The sequence below is a fragment of the Echinops telfairi genome, unplaced genomic scaffold, assembly GCF_000313985.2.
Source record: "Echinops telfairi isolate 266 unplaced genomic scaffold, ASM31398v2 ScPeMD7_3533;HRSCAF=4204_1, whole genome shotgun sequence".
Classification (NCBI taxonomy): Eukaryota; Metazoa; Chordata; class Mammalia; order Afrosoricida; family Tenrecidae; genus Echinops; species Echinops telfairi.
In genome coordinates, this window is record NW_022107432.1 from 17,046,783 (window position 1) to 17,068,839 (window position 22,057).

Sequence of the window (22,057 nt, forward strand, 5' to 3'; positions counted from 1 at the left end):
TAGTTAAGATTTGCAAAAACGTCTGTCTTTTCTCCATGTTTGAACATTTAATTATTGCCCATTATAAAACCTCCTGAGGGCATTAAGAACATTACAAGAGGATGGTATTGATCAGAAAGTAGGCAAACATTTTTTATTATTCTTTTATAATTTGTTTTCCTAATAAGTACTTCCATTAAATATCACCTAACAAATGAAATACATATATCTTTTTATCCTTACTAAATATTTAAAGCTGACTATTAAAAGAATAGGGACCCAGGTGACCTTGTCTAGTAAGCATTGGACTGCTAGAGAAAGCTTAGGAACTCAAACCCACCAGTTGGTCTGAGGGAGAAAGATGAGGTTGTCTGCCTCCACAAAGATATACAAAGCCCAGGAAAAGTCATACAGCGTCACTGTAAATCAGATTTGACCCAATGGCAACATATTTTGCTTGGGTATCAAAAAGAACATGAAGAGAAATAAATGGGGAATGGTGAGTCAGAATCCTTTGAATTGTCAACTACTGTCTCCTCAGTGATTGCTCTGATTTTATCACCGTATTAAAGATTTAGAATTCTTTGGGAATGAAAAGCAATATGCTAGAATCAAGTTACCACAATAATAAGTTAGTGCAATACCGACATGTTTTTCTTTTAAAAAATAAAGAAGACAATGGCTTTTAGAAATAGAAAATAGAGAATATGCTTCCTGAATAGTGATGTGAGAGGCTCTGGATACTTTTTTCTCCGCCAAACAACCATATCTGATGAAAAGTATAAAACAAACTAATACACAAGCAAACACCCTTTGAAGGCTTTGCAGGATGCCCTGATTATGACATTTAAGTCATAACAGGCTGCTTCGCACATCCCAAGATAAAGATGATCAAAAATCTAATCCAGGTAAGTAGCACATAAAACACATGTTGTCAGGAGAGACCACTTGCTGGAGAAGGACATCATGCTTTGTAAGCAGAGGGGCAGCCAAAGGAGGGAACGCCCTCCATGAGACGGACGGACACAGTGACTGCAGCAATGTGGTCAGCCTTAGGAGCAATTGTGAGGACGGTGTAGGGCCAATCAGTGTGTCCTTCTGTTCCATATAGGGTTGCCAGGGGTGGGAATGGACTCCCTGGTCCCTATCCACAACAGTCACTTCAAATGTTGGTACCCAAACCAAAGAGATTGCCATCGGCTCAATTCTGATTTACAGTGACTGGAAGCAGACAACTTCATGTTTCTTAAGCCCTTTGTTGCCGCCACTGTGTGAATCTATCTCCTGAATCCAAGTATCATGTTTTTCTCCAGGGGCTGGTACCTCATGGTATCATGCATAACATACATGAGACCAAGTTTCTCATCATACAGACTTTCAGAAGGCATTCTGGCAGTATACTTCCAAGATAGTTTTGTTCACTCTTCTGGAAATCTGTTGTATATTAAAGATTTCCCCCCAATATCACAATTCAAAGCCATCAATTATTCTTTCCACTGTCCACTTTTCACATATACATGAGGCGATTAAAAATAGCATGACTTGGATCAGGTACATCTTAGGCCGCAAACTGGCATATTCGATTTTGAAAAGTTTTTTTAAATGAAGCAGATTTATTCAATGCAACGTGTGGTTTGATTTGACTCTGCTTCCTTGAACATTGAATGTGGATCCAGGTAAAGTGAAATCCTCGACAACGTTAGTATTTCTTTCTTTATCTTTATGTTGTTTATTATGATTATTTTTGTTTTCTGTTAAGAAGTAATCCAAATAATAACTAAGAGAAAATGTTGCTAGTAGACCTGCTTTGCATAAATAATAAAGAGAATCCTTTAGGTTTAAAGCAATTGAATCCAGATAGTAATTTGAATTCACGTTAAAAATAAACAAACAAAAACAAATTACAGGTAAAGATAACTATGTGGGCAGTCAGAAGACATTATAATTACATATTTCCCTCCTTTTTTCTTAATTGATTCAAGCTAATTATTCACTGTAATATGTGTCATTTCATTATTGGTCCTATAACATATTAAATATAAATATATCTTATGATAGTACAAAAGAAGTTGGTGATAGGAAAGCTGTATGACAGTTTGGAAATGACACCAAATGATAACTCAAATCCACAGGAAAAACAGGGAACTATAAAGTGCTAATATGAGGTTTACTCTAAAACCAAAAAACAAGTCACTGTCATGAGGCAATGCTAACTCATAGCAAACTCCTGTAGGTTTCCAGACCCCTGTTTGTTTTGGTAATTGTTTAAAGGAGTGGAAAGCACAGTCTTTCTTCCAAAGATCTGCTAGTGATCTTGAACTGCCGACCATGAGGATCACAGCTCAATGCATAACCAGCACTATAACAAAGTGTAAATACTTCAAATAAATGTGCATACAATTCTCTAGTCATGCTTTTGTTTTAAAGTAAATCTAAGAGCAGATTCTGAATTGTAAAGCACTAACAAAATTGAAAGGAAGATATCATTCAAACTTAATAGATCAGTACTCCAAAATCTCACTTTTCATTCTTGTATACACTACATAGGCAGAAAATGTAGCTGAAACAAAATCAAAAACATAAACAAATCTATAAACCAGTAAAACTAACAGACATTTATAGAATACTCTTTCCATCGAGTGTAAAATACATTTTCTTCTCAAGTCCACGTAGAATATTCTCCAGGTTAAACTTACACTGGACCCTAAAACAAATCTAAACATAATTAAAATCCTATAAAGCATGTTCTCCAAACACAATGCAAATAAGAGATTTTGAAAGGAAACAATACAATCCCCAAAAACTAGTTTGTTGAAGTATACTGTAGGAAGATTAGCAAATATTATTGTATGACTGGAAATAAAACATTTCATAAAGCAGTACTCAAAGGAAACCAGATAGCTGTGCCTATAGAAAAAAATGAAAAGAACAATGGAATAAAACATATTAAAGTAGAAATGATAAAAAATAATTGAAAGTACCATGGCTGCTAAAAGGACAAAACAAATCTGTCTTGGAAGAATTATGGCCAGAGTGCTCCTGAGAGGCAGTGGCTACGATGGGCTCAAGAATAGGAACAATTGTGAAGCTGACAGAGGTCCAGGTAGTACTGTGTTCCCTGTGCATAAGGCTGCTGTGAGTCAAAACCCACTCCATATACCTAACGACAACAACTATAAAATAGGGGAAAAATAAAAAAGTCAGCGTAACTAAAGTTGGTTCTTTGAAGAGTTAACAAATTGAGATATGTTTACTTAAATTGTCTAAGAAAAAAAGGGGGAATACAAAATTTGGACTAAATGAGAAGACATCATGACCAACCTTGCCACATAATAAGATTGTAAAGGAACGCCATGGACAACTGTTTGCTATAAAAGTAGATAACTTACAGGAAATACCAACATTCCTAAAATACAAAAACTATCCAAACTGACCCAATAGTAAATAGAAAGTTTGAGTTATTATAAATCAACAAAAAGTAGCTTAATTAAAATTTTCATAAAATAAAGGTCAAGAACACTTCACAATTTAATTCTAAAATATATATATTAATAATTAGCTTTATTCCTTCAGAGAGTGCCAAAAATCGAAGAGGAGAGAACTTTTTCCAACTGATTTCTAAGTGGAAAGTGTCACTTAATACTAAACCAGACAGACATCTTAAGAAAATGAAACTGCTAACCAATGTCTTGTGTGGATACAGAATCACAAATCCTCAACAAATATCAAACATTTGAATTCAGCCATGTATAAAAATATTATCATTAGCAAATGAGATATTTTTTGCCAAAATACAATGTGGAATTAATATAAAAAGCAATTAATTTTACAAAATTACATTAATAAAATAAAGAGCAACCCTGTGGGCTTATCAACAGACATAGAAAAATAATAAAAAATTAACAACTTTCATGTTAAAAAATTGCTTAACAATTTAGGCTCATAGGGAAATTTTCTCAACTTGAAAAACTCAATAAAAATAAATTCCAAAGCTAATATTATAAAAACAGAAAAGATGCAATTCTCCCCCCAAAAAGAAAGGTAATCCTTATCTTGTTTCCTATTTTAGGCATACTGTAGGAAATGAAATTGACTGTAGGAAACGAAATGGAACAGAAAGCATTGGATACAGAGATCATCGATGTCACAATTGCACCTAAAATCAGCATCTCCTGCTGTGGACTCTTAATGCCATACGTTTCAGAAGACTCGGTGTATAAGGATCTAATTAGTTGATTATCTCTACAATGTCTCTCCACATACCTTTAAAATGTCACGCTCTATAACAAATGATCTCTTCATAGCATTCTTTTTTAATCATCAATGTTTTTTCTTTTTTAATCACTAATTTTTTCCAGTTTATTTCACTTTTTTGAAAAAATAAAAGTATATAAATACTGAATTTTTATTAATACAAATTCAGTTTTTGATACGCAATTCTGGATAAAAGTTTATGTTTATAAAATTAAAATGATAATCTCAGGGAGCTTGCAGTTAATGAAGACACTAAGTCAAAACTTTTTCAATCCAGGTAAAGCTGTGTCAGGTGAAAATGACCAGCCTTGAGCACCTGTTAATAAGGGCAATTATGTAATATAAAATTAGACTCATTAGCATTAAACTTGCATGGTTACTATAAAAATAGCAAAATAAATGCAAGAATAACCAAATACAGGAAAAACTTAGTGTACAAAACAATAATTATCTGTGATTAGTTTATCATTTTTGGGGGGATGGATCTTACAGCTCTTATAACAGTCCATACATCAATTGTTTCCAACTCATTCATATATATGCTGCCATCATCATTTTCAAAACATTTTCTTTCTCCTTGAGCCCTTGTTAATAGTTCCTCTTTTTTCCCTCCCCCCCACCCTTCCACCCTAATGGACCCCTGATAAATTATAAATTATTATTATTTTCATATCCTACACTGTCCACTCTCTCCCTTTTCCCACGTTTCTGTTAAAAATTATAAATTAAGTAAAATTGATAAAGTTTGAGGTTGTTCTTTCAAAGAAAACATAGATAAACTTATTTCAATATTTAACCTAAAAAAGTATTGCAGGCAGATATCATTAACATGGTAATGGTGAGCTAGCTGTAAATAAAAGGAAATTTTTAGGATTTTTAAGATAGCACTTGAGCCATTGCACTAATAAGGGAAGGCAAGCCAGACAAATCCCAGCGTCAGGAGGAACCCAGATTGCACCTCGAGTCTATGACAATATCCTCTATAGCAGTGATTACAAATCAGGACGCCATCCTTCAGAACTATTACATATGTAGCCCTTCTCTTAACCCGAACTGAGAGTTCACAAGTTAGAAGGGCTTAATTCTTTCCATTGACAAATTAGCATCCACCAATCACTGTTGGCCTTCATTTCCACCCTGCATGCTCATGAATTTTCTTCAGGTCACAGAATTCAAGCAAGACTATACTGCACCATCTACCTCAAAACACATGCTCTTGCCAGTTCAAGGAAGGCCCCACTCTGTGATGTTCAAAGCTATCTATGGGCTTCATTGCAAATCCATTATTGGGATCTGATTGCACGTGGATGTTGCTGCTGTTCGGTGCCCTCTAGTTGGTTCTGTGTCACAGTAACCTTACTCACAGCAGAAGGAGGCGCTGCTGTTCCTGCTCCAACTTCACAGTTTTTACATCTCAGCCTGTAGCAGCCCCCACTGTGCTAATCCATCTCCTTCAGGGGCTTGGTCTTTTTCGCTGACCTCTATTTATGGAGCATCATGTCCTTTTAAAGGGACTGGTCTATCTTAATAACATGTTCAAAGTACTTAAGAGGGTGTTTGCATAGTCAATATCAGTGGAATCATTGAATATGTTAAAATGGTATCACCAAGGTCTTAGGATTATCTATAGAAAATATCACCCTTTGTAATTAATTTTAAATTATTGAATAGTCTTTTACACCTGGCATTGGAAGTTAATTGGAAGAATAAAAATGGCTTATTGACATTCACTGTTGTTAAGTTCATGTCAAAATAATAAGTTGAATTAACAGAGACCTGGACACTATAAGGTGTGGTAAAAAAATATTCATTTTATTCAATTATCTTTGATTCTTAAGCAATGCTGTCATTATTATATTAAGTCATACTGTAAATATGTATCGAAAATATCTATTATACATATTTTAAATTATGTTAACCTGTGGTTACTGTTTTATTAAAAAAAAATTGAAAAACATCTTTCCCAAATTCATTTAACCCAACTACATATATCCAAGGTCGTCATTTAGTTCCAGCCATTTCATCCATCTGTAACATGCCTGCAGATGCAGCCAGGTCAGTGCAATGTAGAAAAATGGGTGCCCTGTAAGGATTGCTAAAGATTGGGGGTGGGGGTGGGGGGGAGGAAGTGGTCAGAAGTGCCAAATAAGACTGCCCAATGCTTTCTTGTAGAAAATCTCATGAAATTGCCGTGTTTAAGAGAGGAATAAGAGCAGGTGTATCATCACAGTAGAGAAGGACTCTCTGGTGTAGTTCTCCCAGGTGCTTTCTGCTAAAGCTTCAGCTAACTTTCTCCAAACACTCTCATCATAGGCAGATTCTTTGACCCTTCAGAAAGAAAACAAGTAAAATGCCTAAGTATCCCCCAAATTATCATGGTGACATTTGCTCTTAACTGGTTCAGTTTTGCTTTGTATTTAATTACTTAATTGTATGGTACACTTAATACATGCTGAAATAAGTAATTAAGTGAATATTTACCAAGACTTGGCTCTTAAGCATACTTAATCATGAATTACAGAATTGTGTCCATAGATAATTTATTTAAAGTGGGATTTCCAAGTTCCGAGCTCCCTGAGCTGTGAAAGTGCCCGCTTTCCGATGAGTGGGAGGATCAGGCTTATGAGTGGAAAGATGGTGGGTTGGTTTTTGTTATTCTATTTGGCAGAGGGGGAAAAACAAGCAATATGATGTTACTCTTTGAATCTATTTTATATCTACCTTTACTCACATGCTTCATTGGAATTATCAAATAGCTCTACAGCTATGGGTGTTTGACTTTTGGTATCATAATCCTGTTAGTAGAGTCCTTTATTTCTAGCAAATATACACTTAAGACCTTGCTTTGAATAAATCAATTTACAGAGAAAGTAATATAAAGTTCAAAGACTCGATCAACTGTGACTTAGTCTGCCTTCATAAAGGGAGATCTTGAAGAACAGCCATGAAATATTGGGGTGGGGGGGATCTGCTGGCAGCATATTCTACATGATTCCGTGTGTGTGTGTGTGTGTGTGTGTGTGTGTGTGTGTGTGTGTGTTTGTGTGTGTGTGTATGTTCTAGAATGAAGTAACTTTGTTTAAACCAGTAGCTGGGAAGACTTACAAATTCAAAGGAGTAAGCACAGGGTTTTTCATTCATTTTTTTAATACGCGAACATTTATTGCACTACTAAATGTTGAAAACCTCAAGATGAACTTGACGCTGCAACAGCTGCCCTCTTGAGTTTAGGAGTTGTTCTTTCATGGAATCCATGCCTGAATCTGCGGTACACAAATTTTGGGTGTCACATTTGCTTTTATTTGAGCTTTGAATAAAATAGGAATGTAGCCATCACTCATTAATCTTTTTTTAATCTCCTTTTTTACAAGCCTTAGAGTCTCGGTAGCACAATTAACACTACATCCTAAAATTCATGGTATTGCCTGATATTGTTTCATCATTAAATTTAATGTGCTAAAAGAAAGTGCGTGTTTCCGAAGTTCAGATACAGAGTATTTGAGTATATGTGGGCTGAACAGTCAGTAAAACTTGAGAGAGGTTCAATTTTCATTTGCCAGTCTTGCAGAGGAGACAAAACCTGGACAACTAAAGCGGAAGACTGAGGAAATTTCCAGTGAAAGTTCAATTATTGGAGCATGGGAGATTAAAAGAAAAAGGGGAATTGTGATGGTGAAGAGCAAGGACAATAGTCAGGAGACACATTGGGAAAGGTTAGTTGGGACAAACTGGTGCTGAATTCTAGATTGGGTTTGGGTATTTCCGACTATGCTAACAGGAATCTGGAGTCTATGCAAAACACAAAATATTGCAATAGTAAAATTCCATTCACTTTCATTACTCATAGTTATTTTTAAACGCTCACATGCATTATAAACTTATTACTAGTTTTTGTCTTAAACCAACGGCTGCTTTTTAATGAAACTAAATAATAATAAAACACTACTATTTTAGATTAACTCATGTATTTATCTTGTCCTATAATCTTAGTTTTTTCCAATTGATCAAATACAGGCAATATTTCAAAAGGTACTCTCACATATGAATAATAAAATTAGTTTTTATATAATGGTATCTGGACTTTTTTTTCTCTCATTATTTTAAATTAATTTTAACTTCAGTCTTCATCTATTTCTGGTAAGCAGACTGTTCTCTCCGGTATTTTCTACTATGCAATGTGTGCTTATTTTTCTGGCTTCTTGCATTTTTTTCATGTTACTATTAGTGTCCAGAAATGTGACTCATGTTTTTTCTAGTGTTATGATGATCTCAAAAGGTACATGGATTGCACCCAAATTACGTTTGATGTAGACATGAAGGATGCCACACACACACTATAATTGAGGTCTTTGTGGAAATCAGGCAGGTTTCTCAAACAAGCAGAACATGTATGTGAGAGCAAACAAAGTAGACTGGCTATTTAGACTTGACATGATTAGGGATGTGTGTTCTGGAATAGGAGCAAAGCACAGGCTGGCATGGTTTGCATCTCCTGCCCACTCCAAAGGGAGGAGCCCCTAGGATTTCTTATCAGTGGGGGCACACAGGGAAGGTGGAGAAACAAGACGTAAACACAATCACTCATCACAGCTCAAAAAACAAAGACAGCTTCTTCATTACAACTCACTGCTGATATTTAACTGATGACTAAAATATACTATGATTCATTTAGTTCATTTTAACCTTGTATAAATAAGGTATTGTGTTTGATACTCTATTTAGCCTTCTGTAATGTGTGAAGCTTCAAAGGGGATAAGAAGTGTCTTTATATTGTAACCTTAATAAAAGTAGAGACTAGTGTTACCTTGATTTATATTTTAGTATCTTAAAAACAAGAAATTCTCACAAGTCTTTACTCCACAACTGACAATCTTAAACATGGAATAGTTGCTGCATTGAGTGGACTGGACTGACAATGGATTAAAAGTCTGTGTGGCTATACAAACGGGGTGAACTGTTGGCCAGTGTACCCAGTTCAAGGATCGCTACCTAAAGTTTGTGCTGACCTTGGGTCTTTTATTTTATCAGAGACGTCCTGGGTAAAGATGAAAAAGCAACAGTTTTCCACTAAGCTCCGCTATGTATGATGATGGCGATGATGCCATCCATAAATTGTGGGAACTCCCACGGATGTTCAATTGTTTGATTTAACCAAGTTTTATCCAAGTTTTAACCCAGGAAAAGTTTTAACCAAGGAAACTAGCATAAACAAATTTGAATTATTTCACTTTGACTATGTCCCTACCACCATTCTCTGTCCATTTGTCATACTGTGGTGGCTGCTTTGTTACTGTGATGCTGGAAGCTATGTCCCTGGTATTTCAAATGCTACCAGGGTCACCTAAAGTGAACAGGTTTCAGCACATCTTCCAGACCAAGAACAGATAACGTGGAAGAGCTTAGCTTCCCACTTCAAAAGAAAGAGCTGCTGCAAACCTTGTGCATAGTTATCAACATTGCCAGATAGTGAAGGCCTAAGAAGTGGAAGCAGCAATTTGTCAGAAACAGCACCAGAGGATGGGCAGCTCCGGCCTAAGGGATTTGAACAGTGACAGAGGAGGAGCTGGTTTCTTGGAGTGGGTTTGACCATGGTGAGGAGAGTCAGGCAGTCTGTGGGAGTGGTGGCTTCATTTGGGGCTGAAACATAAGGCAAGGGGAAACAGCTGCAGAAAATCTGCTAATGATCAGAACTTCGGATGTGCAAAGTATGAATCTAGGAAAATTGGAAGTGGTCAAAAATGAAATGGAAAGCATGACAAACAATATCCTTGGCATTCGTGAGCTGAAATGGACTGGTATTTGGCCACTTTGAATCAGAAAATTGTTATTTACTATGCAGGGAATAAGACAATCCACAGGAATGGCACAGCATTCATTGTCAAAAAAGACATTTCAAAATCCATCATGAAGTACAATAATGTATGTGATAAAATTCAAGAAAATCCAACCGATACAACTATAATTCAGCTGTATGCACCAATCAAATAAGCTTGTGTTGAAGACATTGAAGATCAAACAGGCAATTAAGACGCATTGATAAATATTGGTGAGTGGAATGCAAATTTTGAAATAAAGAAAAGAGCAGGAGTTGGAAAATATGGACTTAGTAAGATACATGAAGCTGGAGATGACATGATAGAATGTGCAAAACTGATGACTTGTTCATGGCAAATACCTTTTCTCAATAGCACAAAAGCAACTATACATATGAACTTCTCCAGATGGAATACACAGAAATCAAATCGATTACACCTATAGAAAGACACTATGGATAAGCTCAATATCAGCAGCTAAAATCATACCAGTGGCCAACTGTGGAACAGACCATCAATTATGCATATGTAAGTTCATGTGGACACTGAAGAAAATTAAAAGAAGTTTACAAGAGTAAAAATATAACCCAAGTCTATCCCTTCTGCATTTTGAGAACATCTCAGGAAAAGATTTGAAGCTTTGTACCTGTATGACAGAAGACCTGAAGAAGAGTGAGACGCTATCAAGATCACCATTCATGAACAAAGCAAAGACCATTAAAGAGACAGGCAAAGGGGAAACATCGAGGTTGATGTCAGAAGAGACGCTGAAACTTCCTCTTAATCAGAGTGGCTAAAGCAAATGGAAGAAAGGATAAAGTCAAAGAGCCAAATAGAAATTTTCAAAGGTTAGCACCATAAGAAAAGTCAAATATTATAATGAAATGTGAAAAGACCTCAACTTAGAAACTTAAAAGGGAAGCACATGCTCAGCATATCTGAAACCAAAAGAAGTGAAGAGAAAACTCAAGCTGCAAGTTGAATTCTTGAAGGAGTCTATGAATAAACATTGACTGATGCACGAAGCATCACGAGAAGTTGCAAATAATACACAGAATAATTGTACAAAAAAAACCAGTTGCCATTCCACCATTTCATAAGGTAGCATGTGAGCTGAAAGAAGTTCAAGTGGTAATGGATGCAGTAATCAAAACCAAGCTCCAAGAACTGATGGAATACCAACTGAAGTGTTTAAACAAGCTAATGATTCACTAAAAGCACTCATTCATTTATGCCAGGAAGACAGCGATTTGGCCAACTGACTGAAAGAGATTAATTGTGCCCATTCCAAAAAAGGTGACCCAATGGTGGACATTAGCAGTCTTTATTTAGCCTACGGCTGTTGAATTGTCTTACTACACTGTCACTTTCCAGTTTTAATGCAACAAAATTTAATGTAATAAATTTTAGCAATTATTTAACATAGATCTAACTGGACAGGCAACTAAGCACAACAAGGACATCAACATTATTCTTAACATTGTTTATTAAATTTTTAAAAATCTGAAAAATGGCTACTTTTATTTATGGCATTTATATTTCCTATCGATACGCTCAACTCTCATATTTTCAGGAAATTAAGTAAAAATGTCTCCTCTCCACAGCTCTTTGCTCCACTGTTTCCTGGGCCAAAGAGAAGTTCTGCCTAAACCCAGGGTCCCATAAGTTTGCATTACTTAGCTGACCCAAAGAAAAGGAATGACGTGAGCATGCACCTGTTTTAGGGTAGTGCAAACTAGGGAAAGAGTGCCCATTGAGAGATATAATATTATGTGAGAATGAATAGACAAAAAGTGATGCTACATGTTTTAGCATTATTATAATATGCATTTGAAAATATTCTTCAAACCAAATCTTTTAGTTCTAACTAAAGGAAAGATAAATGTTCATACACTAACCTCTGAAAATTTACTTCTTTGACAGGTTTATAAGTTATTCATAACATCAGCATTTAATATATATATATATGTATTTAAAATTAGATCAAATTTAACAAAGCTGAAGCACCATCATTTTATTTAAAATAGAAAAGTGTCAGTAATAATATTTATTCAAAGAAAGAGAGGCAGAGAATGTCAATGCAAAGGGTCAATCTCATTAAAATTGTGCATGAAAGCACGTGTGCCGTACCAATGTAAGTAAATTTATATGTTCGAACTTTATTAGGCTGGATGTATTAGGCCAGTTTGACTAGAGAAACAAATCCAGTGACACTCATACATGTATGAGAGAAAGGTTTATGTTACGAGGTAATTATATATCAGGAAAACATCCCAGCCCAGTCCAGTTTACGTCCTTAAAACTGACACTAGTCCTTATGTCTCTCTTCAGACTCATGCAGCCACATGCAATGATGCAGAACTCAGGAATATCACCTGAGAATGCAGTGTCTTTGGATCCAATGTCAGTGGACACATCTTCACGGCTCTGGTAGCAACCAGAGTCAGCCAGCAGGTGAACGCAGAGAGAGGGGCTGTGGTTCCCAGGGCTCTCTTCCTGAGAAGGCCACTCCCAACAGGAGGCATCATCAGGCTGTGACAGGTTGAATATCAGCCCTACATTTTTATGTATCTTCAAGTTGTGTATATATCTTCAATTATGTAACTACCACACTGGGTTCTCGGGAGAGGAAAACAAACGTAGTGCATATATGTATATATACAGAAAGGTTTATTTGAAGGATATAGCCCACACAGTTGTAAAGGTGGGCAAGTTCTAAGTCTGTGGAGCAGATGTCTAGCTGTAAGCTTGTCCTGATTCATGTAGTTTCAGGGACTAATGAAACCAAGGTGCACAGATCATACAGCACAATTCCTGCTGCAGAGGGGCAGGTCACCAGATATGGCTGGCTACTGACTAATCCCAGGATCAGCAGGCAATACCATAGCCTGCTGACTCATCTGTAAAAAAGCAAGTGGTCCACTAGTAAGCGAGATTCAAGATCCTGGCCCACCAAAAGCAAGCAAGCTATTCCTTATTGTCCATGTATATAGAAAGCAGGTGATATCCTAGGGAAACTACTTTCAATTGATTGACTACTCAGAGCAGATTTCATCACGGAGATAATTAGATTATATTATATCACTTCATGGGAAATTACTACTTATTGATTTCCAAACCACTGAGAATCTTGACTTAGTCAAATTGGCAAAAAATCTCTCACACAAATATACACATACACACTTCATTACATTGTTACAAGGTGATTAAACTTATTTTATGGTTGAAGAAAATGAAGCTCAAAATGTTCAAAGATGATTCACAGGAGGCTTAATTCATTTGGGGACCCCCAGAATAGATTTTCGGCTTTCGCTGTCATCCACAGCCTTCTGAAAACCAAGTGTTCACGGTTTAAACTATACTTTTCCAACTTCAAACTTAGATTTTATTATTTACAATCCTTGGATCATAAAATCTGGTGTGTGTCTTCCATGTGGATTTAATTTGAAACCTCGCTTAGATGTCTGCTTGTTTGAAGGCTGTGTGTAGTCCGGGTAACTAGAGAAGCAAATTCGTTGACACTCATGGATGTGTAAGAGTGTTTTACATCCAAGAGTAATTATATATTGAGAAAACATCCTGCCCCAGTCCAGGTCAAGTCCATAAGTTCAATATTAGCCCATGAGTCTGATATTAGCCCATGTGTCTGATACTAGCCCATAAACTCTTCTACAGACTCACGCAGCACATGTAATGATGCCAAAAGCAGGAAGATCATGCGCAGGTGGTGAAAAGTCTTGTGGAAGTATCTCAGTGCTGATGCGGCTCTCCCCGTGGCTCCTCCAGGTCCAGGGCTCTGGCTCTATCAGCATGACTCCATGTGGCTTGTCAACACGAATGTGAAGCAGAGAGTGTGTCCCACTGGACACACTCCATGGAGAGGAAGAGAGGAAAACTCCCAGAATCCTCATGAGAAGGCCATGCCCACAGGGGGACATCAATCTGTCTGTCACCTAACTGACTTCATCCCTTCTCTCAGGTTTACAGGAGATTATGTAACTGCCCACAAAGACAAATCAAATCTTTAAGAATACAGATGCACCATCTGGTTCTTCACCGCATTTTGTTATAGGGCCTATATCTGCAAGGTCTCTTCATAAGGGTGAGTACCAAGTGTCATAAGAATTAATTGTTCTTAGATTGGGGCTAGAATTAAGTGTGAAGCTCAAATCTATTCATATGTCTATGGTTTATATATCTCTGCTCACTTTAGACATATCATTATCATTTGAAATGAGAGAACACTATAAATCACCCCTTGGTACATATGGTACTCATTTTGATAGTGCCATTACTTTAGCCAATGGTACAGAATTTAAAACACTATTGAGAAAAGGAAATTATAAAAGTATAGACTGACTTCAAATTTTACCGCATGAATTGTTAATTTGTACAGATTAAACTCTTAAGTGACTAGACATTCTTCATCTCAGACCACAGTCGAGGGCTGTGACTAGCCTTGCTATCAGACAGAAAGTGTTGTAAATTTGATTATGACGGATGAAGTTAGAATAAAATGTAATACCTTATCATTTGATCTCCCTTTTGATCCATTTTAAAGTTGTTTCAACTTTGTTTTTCTATATTTTTGTTTAGTCATTGTTTTGGGGTTTCCGTTGTTTGTTTATTTGCTCTCCATTTGTGTTTTGTATGATTTTCTGTATATGAAATCCAGCACAGGTAGTTCTCTGGAGACTATAACTGATAATTGCCTAGAGGTGTGGCATGAGACAACGGGGTGGGTGGGGGAATGGGGAGCTAACAACAAAGAGTATGAGAAGAAAATGTTCTGACATTGATTGTGATAATTTCACAAATTTTAATATAATTGAATGCTTAACTTATATGGCATGTGAGGTATATGCCAATAAAGTTTTTTTTTTAAGTTCAAAGGTGGTGCTCAAAGCTATACAGTTCATCAAGCTTAGCAAGTTCATACAAGGGTCCTGAAAATTAGACAATGTTGCTCTCTGTGGTTAATAAATTCAGACTGAGTACTGGATGGATTTCAACCTCCACAGCTCTGGCAGCTCTGGCATCTTTGCATGTGATAAATCCTGTACAGTTTTGCTTGGTTGTCCTGTGCTTTGGGACTTGTGTTATGCTGCACTTTGCCAATCATGTTCTATTTTGAGCACAGAAGTCAATTTATTTTAGTGTCCTGATCTCTAAACATATGTCAATATTTCCTATATAATGCTGATGCCTTTACAATGCCAAAACTAATTTATTTCTTAGTGAGAAGCTCATTTGTAAAGGTCCTCAATAAAAAGTGAGAATCATTCATAGTAAGCACTAATGTGTGCGAACTGGAAAATTAAATCACAAAATGAAAGAATACTTTTCTAAAATTTGCTTCAGGGCAATTTTGATTTGCATAACAATCATTATCTTGTCTCCCTCTAGGACCCAAGTTATATAAGCAAAAATTAATACACTACTTATTATCATCTGAATTATCAAGAAAATGGAAGATTGAGTTTGATTATTTTTTTCCTTGCCATAATGGTCATGAATTCATTTTTGAAAAAGTTTAGCTTCTGGAAACATTTTCATTTTCTTCAATAAAACTTTATAAAATAGTTTATAGCTTGACCTAAATTTGCAAAGTACCACTGTCTGGTAGGCATTGGATTGTTAGCTAAAAGATTGGTAGTTCAAACTCAAGAGCAGCTTCATGGGGAAAGTTGAGTCTGTCTGCCTTGGTAAAGATTTAAAGGCTCAGGAACATAAGGTCATTGTGAGTCAGAATCAAATCCATGACGAGTTTAGTGGCTTTAATTATATTTCCAGGAGGTTATTATGAACATGATATGATAGAATTGAAAGATTTAAAGATTGTAGGTTCCAACTTCTGGAATAACTTCTTTTTTTGGTTTGTTTTTGTTGTGCATTTCTCAACATCCATTTTTTATTTAATAAAATGGATACACATGATCTGTAGGAAAGCTTCAAGATTTCACATAGCCAGGAAATGGGTGCATTACTTATTATGTTGCACCAGGAATAACACCAAAGGGAGGATCTCCTTCAACCTGGAGAGAGTACAATAACAAAACAAACAGAGTTCCGTTTCAGGCAGGGATGAGAGTTTACAGGTGTACTGGCATGAGACTTCTATGCTTTGTATGTGGAAAACTCATGGCACAGCACACACACACACACGCACATACACACAAAAGATATAATAGTATTTACTTTACAAGATTGTTGTTATTATAAGAAATGCAAGTATCTAAATAGATACTGCATTGCAGGCTTTTAGATATTGCACAACAAATTATACCTCATGATAGATCTTGACATGTCCATTTCAATAGTGAATGCAATGCCATTGTGCTTGAATTTTGTCAAGATGAAATCCAGTTAATACAATTATTATTTCTAATTACACACCAAGTTCTAAAATCCTGAAGAACCTGGAGAATTTTACCAAGGTAATGGATTAGCCCAGTGGCTGCAACGCTGCGCTCAATCATAACAATTGTGAAGATGGTGCAGAACCAAGCAGTGTTTCTATTTTTGTATGTCAGGTCACTAAAAAGCATTTCTAACTCAATGCCTCCTAATGGTAACTAAATAGATACAAAATTTAGCATCTAACAAAACATGATATTGTCACCATTACAATTATGCAATATTTTTATAATAAACTGGTGAGCTGTTTAGGGTCTGTAACATTAAATTTAAAGTTAGAATTTCAAGTGTACTGCTTCATTACATAACCATTAGCAAGTAATTGAAAGTCCAGTTGACATATTCTTTCATAACAGGCCCTAACTCAACTTGCAAGATGGAACTGTCAAGAGTCATATTTTGAAAACAACACACTACCAAGAATATTCCAAGGCAAAGCAACCTAGAATAATAGTTCCTTCTTATCTGCACAATCCTGGTGGTGTTGTGTGTTAAAAATTGATAATATAACCACAAAGTCACCAGTTTGACCCCACCAGCTTTACTTCAAGAGAAAAATGAGTCTGTTTTCTGTCTTCACAGTAACTGGATCAATAACTGCCTACAGACATGGCAAGGAAGGATGAGGGGCAATGGGGAACTAACAAGTAAGAGAAAAAAATATTCTGACATTGATTGTGACAATGAGCATGCAATTTTTAAAAATATGATTAAAAAGTAAATAGTATGCTATGCAAAGTATATATAAAGTAGGCATATATACATATATGTATACAGAATGTATATGTGTGTGTGTGGTGTGTGTGTGTGTGTGTGTGTGTGTATACATATGAGGCATGATGAAGTTAAAGCCTCAAGATGGAATCAATTTCATTGCGGTGAGTTTGAATATCTGCAAAATCAAATCCCAGGCCCATAATATGGTATGAAGGCCATTTCTAATGAGGAATTTCCCATTCGTTATTCCAATCTCCGGCTACTGCCTTCTCTAACTTCAATCACTGTAATCAAGTCCTCACTATTCTTCCCCCTCCTCTGTCTTTCTCTAATGCCAAGCTCCACACTTGTCAAAATATCATTTTAAAAACCACATGTCACATTATTCTCTTGTTTACAGCTATCTGTGCACTACATTTTCATTGCTGTTCAAATGAAAGGCAAAATTTTAACAACCTATGAAACCCTTAGCAATGTCCCTTCCCATTTGCCCTTATTTCAATTTGTCCTCATTCCTGACTCTCACTTGAAAGTACTTTCATTTGACACATATGCATTCATTGACTGTCTGCTATGTATTAGTCCCTTGAGTTAATGCAGGCGATATAGTCAGGAAAAATATAGACCATCTCTTCTCTTGGATACCAGACCCCCCATGGGATAAAATTGAGGCTTTCTACTTTAGTAAAGATTCGCAGTCTTGGGAACCCATAGGGGCAGTTCTATTCTGTCCTATAGGGTCTAGATGAGTCAAAATGGACTCAATGCCAGTGAGTTGATTTGCTTTTTTAATTAGATGGTTAAAAAAGACTTTTCGAGGAGGTGGCATTTGAACCACGACCTGAAGGAAGAGATTCAATAAGCAACAAGCACAAAGGAGAAACAAGTGGGAAGCACTTGAGATCCACTCTCTGTAGGTTATGTTTATCCTGAAGCTTCCACTTTCCATAATCCTTCATTAACTATTCCCAGATTTTTTCTGCTACCTTAAATATAATACTTCCTGTCCATATGCAGTTTTTCTCCTATCTTACTTTTACTTCTCCTTCAAGTATCAACTCAAATATCAGTTTCTATATTAAAAAAAAGTTGCTATAATTTCAAAGTTATTTTTTCACCCATTGCCATTCCCTTCATAGGTATCTGAGAATTTCCTTCACAGTGTTTTCTACTCATCTTGTCAATTACTTGTTCACCGCATCCCCGCCTTTCCAGGCTACTGGGAAGTGAAGACTGTGTCTGTCTTGTTTACCACTTTCTCAGCAGAGCAGAGAATAAGTACTTTCTAGGTCCATTAGAAAATTCACTGTTTATTGCCGGAATAAACAAGTGAAAATGGGAATTTCCTTGAGTGTGACATGAATACCTAAATGTTGTAATATGAGAGAAAGTCAAATAGGAATAGACATATTTCTACTGAGTAACAAGCTGATCATTTGGGCAATTAAAACAATCTTGAAGACTGAGACTCTGGGTAATTGACAGAGAAAGGTTCAAAGATGAAGGTTCTAATTTGTTAGTCATTGTTTAGCCTACGGTTAAAGATGAGGGGTGAAATCATGAGAGGAGAATGGGTAGTCCTTTTTCTTTTCCCAACCTCAACTTTCCCGAGTGTGATCTTCTTCTCCAGGGACTGGTCCCTGCTGATTGCAGATTCAGAAAGGAAGAGCTGGAGGATCCCCCTTTCTGCACTTCCTCCATTTTAGGATTGGTCAGTCCTCAAAACCGTCCGTGCTAGATTCACTGTTCTCTGCCAACACTGCAATTTAAAGGAATCAGCTCTTTTTGGTTTTACTTACTCATTGTCCAGCTTTTCACACGCATGCCAGGTGAATGAGAACACTGTGGTTTGTCTTCAAAGTAGCATGATTGCTATTTAACACTTTGTGGTCTTTTGACCCAAGAAGAAACTTTGCTTTTGGTCAAAGCAGTTAAGTAAATACTGCATGAGGGACATAAACGTTCATCAGAGTAGCACAGTGTCTGCAGCAATGGGCTCAAACATGAAAACCGTATGGATGCCATAACACTAGACAGTGTGTTGTTCTGTTGTACAGACTGTCACATGAGTTCACAATCAACAGCCACAACATATCTACAGGGCTTCCAACCTCTTTGATTATAGAAACAATAGCCCTGAGACAGGTAGTTTAACTTTTAGCTACAGGTCAAACTGCAGATTGTAACATCCCACTAAATCTCTTCTGCACCAAATGTTTCTGGGCTAAGTGTGTAAAGTGTTTCCAGAGTCTTCAGGTACAAAAAGGAACAAATCTAGGTGATATTTAGGAAAGCCCAGTTCAAGCTTATTTTCTAGAATGTCTTAGTTTAGTTAAAGATTCTTTATTTTCTGGTGTAATTAGAAAGATTTATAAGCTCTGATTCATATATGCTTTTAGTCTATAAAGAGAAATTATTAATCCAAGCTCTACAGTAGCTGAAAGTACCAGAAACACACAAAATTATTTCTTAGTTTTGGGAATAGTTACAGAAGAAATAGTTATATCAATTTAGGATCAATAAAAACGTCTCCTTGAAAAATTAAAGAACCTAAATTTTAAAGAAAGGACTGGGTTTGTCCTAGGGGTCTTTTTAGAAATGGTATGCCCTTGACAATTAAGACTTTCAACAAGATTACACTATTCAGCCTGTTTGGAGGCAGAGCTAATAAATCAACTTGTTACAGTATCGTGGACTTGCTTGAACATGAATGATGCAAAGTCTGTTGCAGGGTGTAAGTAAGACTTAGAGAAGGTTTAAGGGGCAGATGATCTCCATCTCAGGATAATAGATCAGACATTGCGATTTCTTAGCTTTTTAGTTACTTTCTAGACACTGACCTTCAGGAAAGCAATTTCCTTTCCCTTCAATATCTAGAAGACTCCAAATACCAAGTCAAATAGCCATGCCATTGTTCACACTTTTTCTAATACCCTTCACATTAATTCAATCTACCTAGTTCTAAAGAACCACAAGCAAGCTACATATCTCCCAAATTGTTCTCAGAGAAGGAATGCCAAACATCAAGGTCCGAACAGCTGGTAGAGCCCTAATGCTTGTCTATATAGTGAGTAGGAATGACTGAACTTTTCACTGACCCGAGGTATGGTATAGAATTTCTGATTTTCAAAGAAAGTTGGAGTTTGTTCAAAATTTGAGCCTCTCAGAATCAGCAAAATTTTGTAAAGAATATACCACTGGCTTTAGAGACCATATTGCTTATACTGATGCGTTTCTGAAGGTTACAGAACCATTGTTGTGTGCCCATTGATTCTGGTCTGCCCTCCTAACCGGTATATTCTGTCACGAGAGATGTTAGCTTCTTCTGCGGCCAACAGCTGCTCTATTAACTTTTAACCATCCAACCTGAAGCCTTGAATTTTTTGTGGATTAAGGAGCTCCAGAGATTCCACAAAGACAAAAGTTCTAGGCCAAGACTTTGTGAAAACCCAGAACTTTTTCTACTTCCTTTATATCAAAATTCAAAACAAAAAAACCTCACTGCCATCGAGTCACTGCTGACTCACATAGCCCTCCTGTGGTTTTCCGAGCCCATACCTGTAGAGGAGAGTAGAAAGCCTGATCTCTCTCCTGTGGAGCCATGGGTGGTTGCGAACTGCCCACCATGCTGATAGCAACCCAACGTGTAACCACACCACCAGGGCTCCTAGAAGTGGTTAATTCATTCAAAATCAGAATAAAAAAAGACGAGACTAAACAAAACAAAGAAAGACCGAATTACATCATAACTTTCAAAATATTTGATGAGCCCACTACCAGAAAGTTAAAATTTGAATGGTTGTTTAGCTGACGGTGATGCTTGAGGAATTGTCAATGTGGTGAGCTCCAGCCACCCCGTGGGTACCAAAAGCTTGCCCTTGAGTCCCCAGGGCGTGCTGTAGGAAGTGCACCTTCAGAGCTACTTCTAGCATGACGAACCTCCAAAGAGCTGTGGAAATTAGAATAATGATATGCATGAAAAATGCATGGCTTGTCGTAGGCAGTATCTAGTGCAGATTCAACAAAATGAGTTTTAAACTATTGCATAAGTACAAAAAATTCAAGTGCTTACAAGAAGAAATCATGATTGGCTGACATTTGCAAATCACATTTTAAGAGTCACTAGACAATTATGAGGTCCCTTAAGGCAGTGGTTTTCAACCTTCCTAATTTTCCTTCCTTTAAATACAGTTCCTCATGTGGTGGTGACCATAAAATTATTTTTGTTGCTACTTCATCACTGTAATTTTGCTACTGTCATAAATTGGGTGACCCCTGTGAAAGGGTCATTTGACCCCCAAAGGGGTCATGCATGACACACAGGTTGAGAACTGCAGCCTTAAGCTCTTTTTTGTTAATCATAAAGTTTCAGTCTTTTTTTTTGTCAAAAAAATAAACTCAGTGCCATCAAGTTGATTCCTACTCACAGTGATTCTCTAGGACAGAGAAGAACTGCCCCTGTGGGTTTCTGAGACTGTAACTCTTTATGGGAGTCGAAAGCCTCAACTTTCTCCCTTGAATCAGTTAACATCTTGTGAGTCTACAGTCATTTCATAGCTAGCCTACATAAATATTCCTCCAGGGACATGCTGCAAGAGCAAGAAAGGGAAAAGAGGGAATCCTCAGTTTACAGCAAGCATTGTTACTGAGCTTTGAGAGTTAGCTCAGAATGAACAGTGTAAAACAAAATGGATTCCAGCCTGTATCATGACTAGAAGCTTTTCCTTGTATCAAGCACCTAGATTTTGTGAGTTCCTTAGCAAACAGAAATAACAGACATGAATATTTTTTTTTTTTTTAAACATTTTATTAGGGGCTCATACAACTGTTATCCCAATCCATACACACATCAATTGTGTAAAGCGTATTTGTACATC